The sequence below is a fragment of the Lepisma saccharinum genome, chromosome 2 (genome assembly GCF_977018435.1).
Source record: "Lepisma saccharinum chromosome 2, izLepSacc3.1, whole genome shotgun sequence".
NCBI classification, from domain to species: Eukaryota; Metazoa; Arthropoda; class Insecta; order Zygentoma; family Lepismatidae; genus Lepisma; species Lepisma saccharinum.
Window position 1 is genome coordinate 175,100,079 of NC_139230.1, and position 13,909 is coordinate 175,113,987.

Sequence of the window (13,909 nt, forward strand, 5' to 3'; positions counted from 1 at the left end):
CCAACATTTATATAAATAAGGTAAGGAAATAGTTATATTGTGCATATTATAAACCCATTGTAAATTCTTGCAAGTATTCATAAACGCGAGCATTTACACACCTATTTGAGGTTATGACAGAGGGTAAAATGACATACTCTTAACTAGGATAAAATGACATAGTATGTCATTTTACTAGAGTAAATATTTTTGTGGACCATTTAATGGGAATTGTATTATTGCTAAGGCGTAAAATATGTAAGTGTTGAAAGTTGTTCAATGTGTAAATAATACCAGTAATGACTACAGTTAATTAAATACATCACTATTGTAACTGGATTATTGTAGACATTAGGGAAAGCAGACTGAAAATGTTTTATTTTATTTTTATTTTAGGCCATAGAAATAATGGTTGGAGAGTACGTAAGATAAACTGACAGACAGTCATGGCAAAAGGACACTATGCAACGTGCTATAAATGCAATAAACAATGGAGAAATGGGTTGGCAATGTGCATTCAAGACATTCTGCATTCCCCAGGCTACGCTGCGAATGAGAGTGGAGGGGAAAAACAAGTAGGTGGTTGGAGTTGATAAAAGATTGGGTAGTTAACAAACAACTTTTCCGCCGGTGGGAAGGTGGGACCCAGCCAAGAATTGATACACCTGAAACTGCGGCAGAATCATCATCATTTCCAGCTTTGACTCCTGTAACCGAAATTGCACATCTTTCCCTCCGCCATCTGCAATGCCATTACCTTGTGGTACCACATCTGTAACTGCAACTTTATTACCCTCATTGCTCAGACCAATCGACATATCACCACTACCCTCAACATCCCAAGCCAGGTCCTCCAGAAAAAGGAAGCATGAGGGACCACAAGTCTTAACAGGTAGCCCTTGAATCACCGAAGTGAAGACAAAAGTTGCAGAGAAGAAACTATTAGAATCAAGACGGGCAGCTCGACAAGCCAAGATTAAACTTCAGTTTGATGATAATGACTATGATGATTTTGAGCTTCATGATAGTGATGACGATGCGCCATGCATCCATTGCAACGACTTATTCAGCCATTCGAAACCTAAGGAAACATGGCTGAAGTGCATACAAAGTTCAATGTGGCGCACATTGAGTGTGCTGGTGTACCAAAGACATCAAGGACATTTACTTGCGATTTATGCAAGTAAAAAGTTTCAATTACGTGCTATATGAATGGGTATGTAAGATTCAATTACGTGTTATAAATGGGTATGTCATTTTACCTAAGTACCTGAGGTAAAATGACACACTGTTGCATTTTTCAAAAAACCTTTGTAAAGAGCATATAACATAGCATATATTATTTTCAACTGTACAATATAAAAGGTAATGCTTTGAGTTCTTAAAATGTAAAAAATAAACAAAGAGTTGCAATTAATACACTTGCTAGAGCATTTTTTCCTTACCGTATGTCATTTTAGGACAGGTTCCCATAATCTACAAACTACAACATGCATGAAAATAAATCGACATTCACGGTTGACATGAAAAACCCTTCTTTATACCACCCAAATGTTGGAGTGTGGGTTCAATTTTCTAGATTTCTCGCATTGTGGGCCCCGTAATCTTTGAAATTCTTATCAACGTAATTGGTCAACTGTAATGTCTAACATATAGGCTATATTTAACTTGCAAACTATTAATCTCTAAAGTCAACTGACAAGCTCTTAGCTCGAGTTAATGAGTGTAAAGCAACTCGGCTCTGAGTGATACGAAATAACTTTTAAATTAAAAAAAATATGAGTATGAAGCCATTTATAAATCGCTAAAATTGAAAAGAAATGACGTTCTTGGGTGAAGTGTGGTTAGTATTCTACTCTCGTTGCTGCCTTTTAAAAATGTTTTCTTCGTTTGGCACTGTGTATATCCGTAACAGTTGTTGGTGTATAATTGAAATGGACATCTACACTTGCGTTTATCGAGAGCTTGAACATATGCCCTGGCGGAGTGTACAGCGTTCACATATTTGTTCTATTTCTATTTACTCTATTTTGGCTAATTTACCTCGCTTTTCTACCTCTAGGTTCATCGCGTTGATGAGAAAGGTGAACAGATGAAGCAGGTGTGGGAAACGCACAATACACAGCATACCTGGCCCAGGATTAGAACTTAATACATTACACTAGTCATTCATCCACATAGACAGGTTCCGCTAACATTTCGTCGGATGGAGTTTGATTTTATTAAGTTCACTTTTATGCTCAGTGAAACACAGTGGATGGTGTTGGAATGGTGTATGGTTTTTTTTGGAAGTTTCAAATTCTTAAGCTTCAAGTTGGAGAAAGATTACGAATTTTCCCTCATGTGGCAACCGCACACATTGAACTTCTGATTAATATAATAGGACATAGTGATTTAAAAAAAACTACTAATTTGAGAGCAACAACATGAGTTACATACAGTTGGACTCTGTAGTTGAGGTATTTATCAAGTGCATTTGTATATCTATTTGAGAAACACATACATTCGTAGGTATGTTCATTATCATCATTATTGTTATTTTTTTGGCTCTGAATTTTTGCGTTTTTCTTATGGTGATTTTTCATCTCTTTATTTCTTTTAATATTTGCAATGATCAAAAATTATGATTATACGAAATTAATGAAAACGCTAACATTTATACTTCACAAAAACATACGAATCCAGAACCGTTAATGGGATAGCAAGATCGTAAGTCGATCACTCAACACGCTTGACCACCGAGGTGATATTTGAAGATATTGTATTCCACAATTTTAGCGTGCAATCACGCTCAGTTATGGCTTGTAAGGACACCATTGTAAGTTAATTACGTTGTTACAACTCATAAGGTGAGTGTGGCTGTACTGTACCATACATTTGGCATTTCATGAACATCCTGCACAATGTTTGAGATACCTTAAAAATATTTCCAGCAGTAAAGTTAACATAAAGTGAAAAGTCATACGTGCAATCACCCACATATAACAGCCACACTGTCATCTGCATACATACGTACATGCATCAATTTCTGTATGCAGGCAGATGCTTACAACTGTTCCTCAACATACGTTAAATGATTTCATCCATGTTTTTATTGGGAACATAATCCAAAATTAATGCAAACATGACCTCCCTTTAACATTTTACGAAATTTAGAGTACATCTTCTGGGTTTTCTTTGGACTACAGCATTGCTAATTGATAACCGCTGGAACACTTGCGCACTTGAATTAACATAACCTGTGCTTCCTAAGTCGACAAATTGACTGACAGGAATCACTAACTAGGGACTGCTCCAGACCCGTAGCCAGGCAGGGGCAGGGGGTTCTAAGCCCCCCTGGCACTGCCGTCAGCCCCTCTGACATCAGGTAAAACTATTTTGTATAATTTGTTTGCAGTGTAGAGTGAAAATGTAGACAGCAGATATTATTTTGCTCACAACTTAGGTCAAGGATAAATATGAACAGCAGCTATTACATTCGTTCATCTGCTTTATAAGAAGAATACCAAGTAGCGGCAATTATTTATAAGATTCTCTTCTCTAGACTTTAGAAAGTTCCTTCATAGGGGAGCTTTTTTATCTGTACCTTTGCTGTCCCTGTTGCAACCTCCCGTTTAGACAGAAATCTGCGACTTTGACGTCATTATGCAAATTCCCTCCGCATCTGTGTCAAAGGTCAACAGCTTCCAAGTTTTGGCAACGAAGGGGAGTTTCAATGCTTCGGCTGGAGGTGGAATGTATTGTAGACACTATGATTAAATATTATGCATTTCTTCTTGTATCATCAGAAGTGTGTGGTAAGGGACGATTCAGTAGCAGTCAATTAACACTTCAAGCGATGTTTAAAATGATACAGAAAAATGTAGTATTTGTATGATATTTCTAAATATCTAAATATTACATAACCGCCCCCCACAAACACACATAATATACCTTCATTTAATACTGTTAATAAAACATTAAAATGCTGACCAAGGCAAACTTTTATAGTATAAAAAATATACATAAAAACGTGACGTTTCCACCCTCTAACAGGGTCTTCTTCAGACGAATATTCACAATAAATTGATGAAAGACCTTTTTATTATGAATATTCGTCTGAAGAAGACCCTGTTAGAGGGTGGAAACGTTACGTTTTTATGTATATTTTTGATACTATAAAAGTTTGCCTTGGTCAGCATTTTAATGTTTTATTAACATGGAAACAAGGCTTAACAGTGTTGCCATAATACAGTTAAATTTTTGAAAAATGGACTTGGTTTACAAAGCCCCTCCCCGACAACCCGTGAGCCCCCCTAGAGATCAATTCTAGCTACGGGCCTGGACTGGTCTTTTGAAAAAGAAGGCAAGCTGCAAGAATAACTATCACGCACGCTGCCTGTAGAGCAAGACGCTGAAAAGGTCAGTCAGAAGGGACGGTATACAATGATTTAAAGTCTCTACCGTTATCATAAACGCTCATTCAACTCCTTGCGAGAGCTCAGGAAACCTAGGACGAAGAAGGAAGAAATTTCTTGCAGGACACTGTTTGAAGGAAGGTCGTAAAGCTCCGGAAATTGCCCCGGACGAAACCTCCGGAGTCGCATAAAGTGGGCTCCACGCGTCTAGACTACGCTGATGGACTCAAGTGGTCACTACCAGACGTTTAAAAGTCCTAGAGACGTCCTCGGATGAAATGCTATGCTTCCGTAGAGTATGCATCTCCTGTGCTTTGTAGATTATGCTCTCAGCTGTCACGTAGAGCTGGAAGCATTTTCAAGTTTACTCAACTTTAGGACCTTAGCAAATAAAGAAAAATAATGGTTTCTAAGGTGACAATCCGTGAATACACATTTGTGCGGTTTACTGGAACTCTTTCCCTTACTTAAACGAAAAGCAACTTCTATGTTATTTTATCATTGTTTCGTTTAACGGTTAGAACATATTTATGCATACATGCAAAATACCCGGTGTTTCAGAAATAATTGAGGGGTTACAAAAATTTATTGCAAGTAAACTATTGAACTTAACATTAATGAAACCAGTCCAGAACGATCGAGGAAGGAAAACAGTTTGTGCGTGTATGTTTTGTTAAGATGAGAGTTCACATTCCTGCCGCTAGGCCACACTCAAATCACTCACATCACTCAGTGCTTTTTGCAATGTTTTGGTCCCCAAGATCACCGGACCTTTCACCATGTGACTTCATTTTGTGAGGATTCCTCAAAGACAGGGTATTCGTTTCACCGATACCGCGTGATATCGCAGCCCTAAGGGAGCGTATCATTCGCAGTGATAGACTGTATCGAAAGGCCCATGTTGATGCGAGTGTGGCAGGAACTAAACTATCGTGCCACCCGTGTCCAAAGAACTGTTTGAGTTCCTCGTTCGTTCTGCACTTGCCGTCGTCGCCTTGTAATCAAGGGGTCCAGGTTCGATACCCGGTGGAGGCACATAGTGGTTCGGATCCCAGTTTAAACTGTAGGTCCAGTACCGATTAGCCTTTCTGTGCATAAAGTGGACTTAAAACACCAAATCAATCAATCAGTTCTGAACTGGTTTCATCAACGTACGTTCAATACTTTACTTGCAATGATTTTTTGTAACCACTCAATTATTTCTGAAACACCCGGTATTATGTATTTTGCAAATGAAGTCTTCATGATCTAACAGCTTATACTAGGTATGAGTTACATACATGAGTAACAGCTCATATTAGGTATGATGTAATAACTCATACGGATATTTACTAAACTTCTTGTGATTAACACGTCGGCTTGCATGTGTTGTAAACTTCTAGTCAGCTACAGTGGATGCAAAGTAAGCACGTTTAAAACAAAACTGTTTAAAACACATGCCTATATTTTTTTTACAAGTGTTTAAAACACTTCTCTATTTGGATAACATGTGAATGAAACAGTTTTGTACAATACTTAAAGTACATTGTTGTTAATCTCATTGCATTGGCTGCATTCACAATAAAATTTGATATTTCATATGATTTGCACTTCCAGTTCGTTGAGAGCTGGCCTTTCCTTGAGTTGATGTCTAAATAATGTGTCAGTAAGATTTCTGTAGGCAGCAGAAATTAAAAAGTGATAGCAGTCGTAAAATGAAGCATATCTGAAAAGAGAAAGCGCGATACCAATACCCTTCGCCAGTGATGAAACACAAAATAACTTACATGATTTGTTAATCCTACTGCGTAAAGTAGAAGCTGTAGGTGAATGATTAGTGCTATGGATTCACGTTTTGAACGATGCGCGTTCTAGCCCTCTGCAAGGATTTTTTTTACTTTGGAAACGTGTGTGTGTTCAACACATCTATAATCCCTTATTCAACAGATGTGAACAATCTAGGGGTCATTTTCGATGAACACCTTAACTGGGACATTCATGTCCAAGAACAAATTAAGAAAGCTTACGCTGTGCTAAGATCGCTGTATAGTGTCAAAGAATGCCTAAAAACAGAGATTAAAATGAGACTGATCTTTCTTATACTAGACTGCTGCGACGTAATTTATGGACCAAATCTATCCGTTCGAAACAAAACCAAAATTCAGAAAGTCCAAAATTCATGTTTCCATTTCGTGTACCATATAAGAAAATATGACCATATCCTCCCAATCCTAAACGCAAACAAAATTTTGAACATGGCCAGACGCCGAAACTTACATCTGTGTTGCTATATTCATAATCTTTTACAAACAAACACCTAAAAATCTATTCTAGAAATTAAAATTCAGAGGGGAAATACATGATTATAAAGCAAGGGGAAAATCAAAACTTGAGCTTCCAAAGCACACATTAGTGCTTTTCGAATCAACATTTACATATTCAGCTGTAAGAGCGTGGAATGACGTCATTCCATGACGTCCCTCATTAATCGCAACAACTTCAAAGCCAAACTAAAAACTCTATTGTTTAAATGAACAATATCTGTGTTCCAGCACTCACGAATAATAGCTCTCCCTTCTGAACCAACTTCTTAAAAACAAGTATTTTCATTTTGCTTGTTTACTTTCCCCCTCATACGTATGTTGCCAACCTTTGACGATATAAAATATACCATATAAATCAATCAATCATGTATTTCAACTGTTAAGATATCTCATAGGAGACAGCGATTGATAACAAATCATACTCCTTTGGACGCCACTTGTACAGAGGTAACTAAGAAAGTACCTTTAAATTTACAAAATTTGGACAAATATAGCTCTAAAGACACATACTGTGTTGATTTGCAATTAAAAAATTCACCATGTTGAACCTCCGGAATGTTAACATGTTCCTTGCATACATCATTCTCAACGCAACTTTATTTTCTAGCTGAGATATTTGACACGATGCATCTATACATTCAAGTATTACATAATGTCAATTTACATTCAAATGCAAAAGAAATTTCTAAATTCAAATTTTCAAATACTATCCTAATTTTGTTTTGATATTTTGTAACTTTTATTTCCTATTTTTAGAATTTCACATATTTAATATTGTTTAAATATTTACTTTTTTTAAAATCCTACTTTTATGACAAACCTATCTCAACAGTCGAATTTCTAAAAGGCGATTAGCGTTACATAAAAAGGATTTCGTCTGGAGTGAATACTTTACACTGGGTTACTGAAACATATACGTATTTTACTATTCTTGACATTTTTGTGTCTACATTGATTTCAGCCTGCTCTGCCTGGAAACTCTTAGGAAAACTAGTTTATTTAATCTGCAAAGTTACAGGTGTCACATAATTTCAATGAAGCACCTGACGTATTGTGATAACACTCGCGGAGGAACCAACAAAAGTGCGCGAAGTCGGCTAATAATCAATACATCAATATGAGTTTAAAGGATAACTAAGATCTATTCCAGAAGTGTCTTTGAGAAAGTGATTGGCTTTTGCCCCAATTCTCGAAGAATGTGAATGTCATAACAGGTCGAAAATTACTTCTTAGAAGTTCAGTTTAATTACTCGTTCGCAGAGTTACGGTTAATCAATTGGGAAATTTACAGAGATAGAGTTACCGTTACTTAAAAGAGACAACTCTAAATTAATTTATATTGTTCACAAAGTCTTTGATCCGGCCCCCGTGGCGAAGTGGTTAGCACATCGCGCTACGAAGCCAGGGGTCCCGGGTTGGAATCCCGGCTTGGGCATGGATGTTTGTGAGTGCTTATTCATAAATTTCATCATATCATCAGTCATCCTCATCTTCGCAAATTAGCCAAAAGTGGCACAAAAAGCGAAGTATAATAAAGCAAATCAATCAATCACAAAGTCTTTGATTGCCTGAAATTCAAAAGCAAAGCCAAGACGTTAGTTGCCAACATATATGCGAATGCAAATATCAAGAAATTGAAGTGGTTCCAAAGCTAGTTTGGGTCCCGGGTTCGATAGCCGGTGGAGGTACATACAGGGGCGTAACTAGACTGGGGCAGCAGGGGCGGTGCCCCCGAGAGGCTGGAAGACTTTATTGGATTTTTCTGACGTTTTTGTTCGGCTGGCCGGCTGGAGGTAAATTATAGTGACGTGTGAGGCTCAAAGCATGTGGCTTTGTATAGTTGCACTTCTGCAGTAATTATGCCACTTTTTTCACTATGCTCAGCAATGAATAAAGAATGCCAGCGGGATGTTTTAACACAATTAAGTTAAGTATTGCAACGCTGGCCAAGAAAGAAATAATCCAACACGCTATACCTTAGTCATAATTTAAATTTGGTTTTTGATGCTGTAAAAGGTAACAGGGAAAGAACCATTTTTTGTTTTTGTAAAAGTTCACAATGCCTATAATTGTTTGGTAACAGTATTCTGTGATGGCAAGAGTTCAAATCTTGAACAAGAAATAAGCCGAACCCAACACTCAAAACACTTAATCCAACACGACGGACAGGAAGATAAGAAGTTGTGTATTCTCTCAAAGAGAGTCATTTTGATGTTTTAATTTCTTTTCTTATATAATATTAACAAGCAACAAGCCAAATGAAAGAATCTTTACATTGAATTGGCATTAATAAAATGAAATTTAAAGACTTGGAGCAACATTCCTAAGTCATTACAAGCAAAATCTCTTGATATGGCTGCATATGATCTCTTAAGGAACGCTGAATTAGAAATGACTAAGCTTCGGGTATCATTTGAATCACTTGTTGATATGATGATAATATGTGCCACACATCTTTAATCATAATAGAGATAATTCATATTTGTTTCACCTCATATGCTAAAATTAAGCATTTATTGTATTCGTATAACTATCAAAGCAGTAACTGGGAGGCCCCACTTGAGTAGTCTACCCCGGAGCCCTCATGAGTCTCGTTACGCCCCTGGGTACATTGTAGTTCGGATCCCACTTTATACTGTAGGTCCAGTACTGATTAGTCTTACTGTGCATAAAATGGACTTAAAAACACGAAATCAAATCAAATCTAAAAAATCAATGCCAGTTTGGAATTCTTTTGGAAGACAAGGTAGAAGTTGTTTAAGTAAAAATTTATTTTCTAATCAAGTCGGAGAGGGCACTCTAAGAAATGAATACACAGACGTGATGTCAATATGGCTATTGCAGACACTTCTAGGTGTATAAACCATGTGTGAATGCAACCCTATTGCATTATTATAGTGTCGATTTGACGGGGAAATGCATGTGATATTTCCTCATCAAATAAACGCTACCAAGAGTTGATGATTGGTGTACTACTTAGTACCCACTCCTATAACCACAAAATGCGCACGAACTGATACAACGCTTCTATATTTTTATGTAGTTTCACTATTGTTTGCATAGGTTAATCTCAACATTGGAAAGCGATGGTGAACTCATGAAGTATGTGAGAGTGCAAAGTATGCTGGATTTCAATCCAACAATCAGAATAATTTACTCGCTGCTAAACCACGGAGATAGGCGTCCGAGTAGAATTTGCACCAAGCAAGCTTTGCTAATCTGGTTATCATTGTCCTTGTATAGGAGTGCTGAAAATTGCAATTGTTTCCTTACAACCTTCATGGCGTGGTGCTAAGCACAGGGGAACACTTTACCTTTTTTTACCACCACCAGGACTCGTATTGCCGAGCCACGAAACCCACCATTTTGGGCCATGTAGATCGTACCTCCAAGCAAAGTGCTAAACGTATGGGAACCACCATGGATGCAATTAAATTTTATATGTAGGATTGATATGCTTGGCCTAATTATATTTTATTAGGTATGTAGCTTATGTGTGAATGCTAAGCGGGAGACCCATATAATATTCCAGGTGTGGGTGATCTCGTGTATAAAATTTTAGCGCTGATATTCCTGCTATGGGACTCACCCAGATTCTCGTTAATGTGTACCGAGGGTAAAAGCGGCCGAAATGTGGTGTTTACCACACAGCTTCCACATGACAGAGATCAATTTTGTATTTTTCATATTTTACGCCACTATTCTACCATTAGAGGAAAAGGTCTAAATATGGGCCCCCTTTTTATGTGTTCACTTTCGGAGGAAAAATAATAATATATCAAGCACCTGCCTTTAAAATGCATATCTATGAAATATATACTTAAATGTAATAGCACGCTAAAGTATAGAAGGTCTCCGTTTTTTTTTAAAAAAAAGGCAATTTCCAAAAAATGGTAAAATGGTGTATTTCAAAATTGTGGTCCAAATATGGGCTACTAGTGGCAATATCACAAAAAGCAATTAAAATAAAAAAAAAGTCATTTATCGCTAAAGCATTATAAAATTCATATGGGAAATGGGAAAAATCAAAATTAAGAAAAACATCCAAACATTTGTTGAAAATGTGATCTCAACATTAGACCTCATGTCATAGCCCATATTTAGTGCATCACGCTATTTTTCTTCTTCAATTTAATTTCGCTCTCTGTGGTAAATATATTTAACAAACAAATCATGGCATTATAAAAGCCCATATTTTTTTATGTACCGCTAATATCATAACCTATACAAGCAGATGAGAATTCAGAAAACGTTGAGTTAAAACATACCTGCAAGAAGATTTCGGAGGTCGCAAATCTATAACAGCGTCCAAGGCCGAAACTAACCACCACTTTCTCTTGCGAATTGGCGCCGCAACCTTTGTCCTTGACAGATAAGCAGTTCCAATAACCTCTGCCAGGCTGCAGCACCCGGGAGCACTGATAACTCCAAAACCCATATTTAAACCTTCGTCCATATTTAGACCTTCTCCTCTATTGATCAATCGCAACGATGGATGATGATTAGATACAACTAATGTAGGAAAATCATCCAAGACTCGAATCTGGAACTTTTGGTAGCAAGATAGAGACGACCACTAAATGGGCTCGGATACCAAGGCGGCTTTGTGCCTTCCTGACACAGAGAACTTTGCTCTTTTTTTAAAAAAAAAATCCTTTATTAATTGATTGATTAATTTGCTTTATTTTACTTCGCTTTTTGAGCCACTTTTGGCTAATTTGTGAAGATGGAGACGAGTGATAATGTGATGAAATTGATGAATGGACACTCACAAACATCAAATGCTCAGGCCAGGATTCTAACCCGTGACCGAAATCCTTTATTAAACCAACACCATTAGGACATTACATCTGACGAGTTAATAATCAATACCCTGTGGTAATCACGCTCCAAAATTGATTCACATTGAAGATATTAAAGCTGACGCTTCATATTTTCTTGATGTATCTTGAGGTAAAATGTATTTATTTCCTACAGTCGAAAGACTAAATAATTTTTTCATAATTTAAAAATCTTAATAAAGATATGATATATTTTAATTTGTAAATGTAATCTTCATGCTGTTAACGTTGTGTAGCTGTTAGCGTAACGTACAGCGATTTCAAGGGTATTAGGGAAACGTTTGAATGTTTCTTTGTGGTTATGCAACTGTCTACCGTGTGGGCACATATATTGTTGCAATAATAATCGTTTGAAATTAATTGAAGTAATCGACAAATGTCACCATAGTAACCAGTAACAAGCCAAAAGAACATAATATTCAATAAAGTTTGACAACAGAATTGCCTTCGTTCTTTACGGATTAATTAAAAGAGAAATTACACTATATCATTGTAAAATTTCTTACAGTAGAGAGAAGGCAAATTATCACTCAGAGCCCTCGTCATAATTAACGAAAAAACAACATAAATTAACTAAGAATAAAAGTTAGCCCCAAAATAACTGAATTGAAATAACAATTGTTGCTTAAAAATATAACAGTTACCATTACAGCTAAGACTGATATATAATGCCATCATTTATTTTTGTTGCTATTATTGAATCCTTAATGATGAAAGAATCTTAGGATAGTAACTGAGGACAACGTTGATTAAATGTCAGTACTAACTACACGATGTTCCCATATATTATTCTTGGTGCTGAAGAGAGAAAAACAATTTCACTGTTTCCATTTCACACAGTTCTAGTTCCAACAAGACACGAAGAGAATATTCAAGTAACAGGAGTGTTTTGTAGAAGGGACGTCATCAACAAGATGGATAGGCGGTTTTCATTAGAAAATGCAATGGATGGAGGATTCTCGTCGAGAAAATGTAATGTTCTCCATAAAAATGCGTTTGGTCTGAGTTGCTGCTCTTCCCGCCTTGTTCTCTCCAGCAGAAGAAACGCGGCGATGTCGGGATCTACTGTCAGCCCCAAGTTGAGGGAAAGCTGTGCCACGATCAAGCTACACTAGAATGCACAAATGTTTACACAGCACACTAATCACTCCCACGAACACTGGAATACGAGCTACCTGAACAAGGCAATAAAAAGTTAGGATTCAACAACGAAGTGGCAACAGAATGTGCATACTAGTATAAGTGCTGCTTCTCTGGCTTCAATTTGCTCTAACTGTCTAGCAGAAGACATTTTCCTCGCTTCTGATTGGTAGAGAAATTGCAGAGCAATCGCTATAGCGGGAGACGTAACAAGCTGGATCAAACGAGGTTTATTGTAGATGGAAGTACTAATTTTTTTCTTAGTATGCTATACACCACCTTCCACATGTGCATGTGTGTATGGTTATGTTGCACTTCAAGTAACGCTACTTAAATGCCAATTCCTTAGGTATTCGGCATTCGTTATCTTCTATTTATGACAGTTTTCAAGTCCACACTATGCTCAGATATGCTAATCGGAATTGAATCTACAGTTTAAGATGGGATCTGGGCGGGACTCCTTGACTACAAGCCCACATCGTTAACACCACGTAATCAGAGATGGCTCTTCTATTTCTAGTTATAATTTACCAACGTTAAACAAAATATTGTAGGTTTTCTTCAACGCACGTAATACTTTTGTAACTCCATTGCCTGCTCTAAAAATTGTGGGAAATGAACAACAGTTCATACGGTGTCGGTAAGGCAACTAATATATAACTACATTAACCTACATCTTAAGACGAAGAGAGAAACTGTCTTGAAAACATCATGCTTCAAAATAAATACGTTTTCCAAAATACTATTATCATTCAATAGGAATCAACAAGCATTGATCACCTAAAGATAGAACCACTTAAAGTTCGTCAGCGCTCGTGAAACTGTGGATTTATATATACACACATACATACATACATAAACAAAAATGCAAGAAAGGTGACTTCGCTACATAATTAGAATCGAAGTCGGGAGAACACAATAAAAAGTGGACGTGAATATGGTGGATTTCGCAAGCAAGAGTGCAATGACTAACTAATGTAAGTTTTCACACTCATCGTTGAAATGTTAAGTTTTCTTGAATATAATAATAGTGACAATGGAATGTTTCTTATGGTATTCTGAATAACTTCTTGAGGAATCATTATAGCATTCAGTCCGATAGCTTTCCTTAAATACAGCAATGGATGATTCTTTACTAAGTACCCCGCATATTTAGCCTGAGGGTAAACCACAAGAAATTGTGCTAAGCCACTGTAAAGCTTGTGCAGTTTATCAGAAAAGTAGCACATATATTTGTCACAAATCTATT

General features: G+C 36.9%; 1 protein-coding gene across 1 annotated transcript in view; it reads right to left on the minus strand.

The window, feature by feature from the left end:
• The window catches only part of mGluR (metabotropic Glutamate Receptor), a 658,640-nt gene that overhangs the window by 8,717 nt on the left and 636,014 nt on the right, over window positions 1-13,909 (minus strand). The gene's annotated exons all lie outside the window — the stretch shown is intronic.